Source organism: Notolepis coatsorum (assembly GCF_963971535.1).
Source record: "Notolepis coatsorum genome assembly, chromosome: 15".
In the NCBI taxonomy this organism is placed as follows: Eukaryota; Metazoa; Chordata; class Actinopteri; order Aulopiformes; family Paralepididae; genus Notolepis; species Notolepis coatsorum.
In genome coordinates, this window is record NC_140179.1 from 5812395 (window position 1) to 5814989 (window position 2595).

Consider the following 2595-nt stretch of genomic DNA (forward strand, 5'->3'; position numbering starts at 1 on the left):
AACGTGGAATTAAGGAATATCAAATTAAAAGCACACGTTGTTGAACTTGAACATGCATATTTATTAGACATTTTAATTACAGCACCATGTTATCAATACACATTTATAAAACGAGGCATATTTCGCCAAAATATGTTGCCAGAACATAAAAAAAAATATTTGTGATTTTGCTTTTTATTTTTTACTTGCCACTGTCACCTACCCACGACCCCACTTTGGGTCATGACCCGTAGTTTGAGAACCGCTGCTCTAGGGTGATGTCTTGCTTGTGCACAGGGTGTGGCTCTCTAGGGTGATGTCTTGCTTGTGCACAAGGTGTGGCTCTAGGTCTAGGGTGATGTCTTGCTTGTGCACAAGGTGTGGCTCTAGGTCTAGGGTGATGTCTTGCTTGTGTTCATATTCCATTCTAAATTGAATTAGAAAAGGTCACCACCTTAGACACTTGATGAAAGTAGTCTCAGGGAGTCAGGGGTAATGGAACGCTTCCCTTCACTCCTTAAGTCTACACTTTATCCCCGTCATGAATGGAGCAAGGCGCTGCTCTGCCTGCGGTTACAAGTCTAGAAGTCAAGTCAAAATGTTATTTGTATATAGCCCACGATCACAAGTTGCCTCGACAGGCTTCACAGATCAGCAAGTAACATCACAACAGAACCACAATAAACAGCCCCCAGACCTTCCACAATGAAGATAAGGAACAACTCCCTGAAACCTAGCAATAGGGGGGGGGGGTTGCTATGGATGATAGAAGGATGGATAATAGAGCAAACAAAACATTGGTATGTATATGTATAATTTATCCTCCCCAAATGAAAGTTATAATAATAATGAATGAATGAATGAAAAGTTAATTTTTTAACAGGTATTCTTTACATTCCTCTAAATAAATCACAATATCAAGCTTTGTCAAACAGAATAATCAGAATGAAAAAGAAATTATAAACAAAAAGTCAAGAGCAATGTAGTTAGTTGACATGTTAAAAAAAGGAGTAGAGGGAAGCTAAGCTTATTGATTCCTACCCCCTTACATTTTTATTGTTTCCTCCATTAATTTTACTTGATATAACATAGTTTAGTATAATACATTATATAATATACCTTTTACTATAGTAAAGAAAAAAAAAAGAGTCGCTTGACAGCAGTAAATACAATACAACACTACATGACACAATATTACATAACTTTGTTAGAATAATAATAATAGAAATAAGAACAATAAAGCACAGGAATACAAGCCCTGGTATGATAGAATAATGATGATGACCCAAAGTCACTCCCCCCAGGGGGCAGGAGAACCACTCAGATCCAGTTGAAGTAGAGTGGGGACGGTTTGACGCTGTGGGCCAGACAGAGGACGGCAGAGAGCAGATCCACCGTGCCTGAGGTGCTCAGATCTAGTTTCAATCGACATTGCTTTTTGTACAGGGCACTGTCCTGGTCACTGATGTCATGTTATACCTGTAAGCCCTAATAAATTGGAGGCACAGCTCGCCCTGCCATCTCTCCCCACCTACCACCCATTTTGAGGCTCTAATTATTACTTCCATTGCCATTGCGAACGCTAGTGGGGAAATAGTACACCCTGCCATAATGGCTCAACAGTGAGGATCTCTTTCTCCTTGGGAATTAGGATTCCTCCTGCTCTACACCAAGCTCTTGGTATAACCTGTTGTTTATCCCATACTACTCTCAATAACCTCCACAAGAATCTAAGTACATCGGGTGCACTTTAGTATTATCTTTCGTTTTTTTTTTTTTTATAATTATTAATATTATATCCAGCTTTGTGGATGGTGCCTTATACATGTGGCCATTTGGCATTCTCCTTTTTTGTGTGTATACGTCCTGTCAGTTTGGTGTGGTACCTGAGTATGTGCCACCTTTTGCTGTCCCATTCTCTCGCCCAGTGCTGGTAGGTCAGGGTAATGCCCCATTATATCTTTAGGCTGCTGCGGTCACGTGCGGTGTTCTGGAATTGGCTATTAGGAGATGTCCTACCCCAAAAATACCAGTAAAAAAACATAAAAGATTTGTATTAAAGTTGAATTTCCAAATACATATTTACCATTAAACTGTCATCTTTAATGGTGGGAAACTGTGTGGAAAACTAAGAACCTAGTCAGTTGATTTCCTTGAGCTGTGACACTTTTAACTTTTAGAAGGAGGTAGATAGGCCTAACAGATTTTATAATAAGGTATTGATTGATTGATTGATTGATTGAAAACTTTATTAACAGATTGCAGAATGGGTACAATACAGTACAGCTCAATACACACAATTGTTAAGGGGATGCAGACCAGAGAAAGACTTTCGTCTTGTTTACATCAGGGTCCCCCATTTTCAATTCATCAGATAGATAGGCCTAACTGATTTTATAATAAGGTAGATATGCCTAACTGATTTTATAATAAGGTAGATATGCCTAACTGATTTTATAATAAGGTAGATATGCCTAACAGCTTTTAGAAGAAGAAGGGAGACAGGCCTAACAGCTTTTCCTTTTTATTTCGTATTCTCAAAATAATGTGTTACATTCCAGTAGATGGCGGTAATGCAACAACTAGGGAAACCAACTACCGTTAGTCAAAAATAAA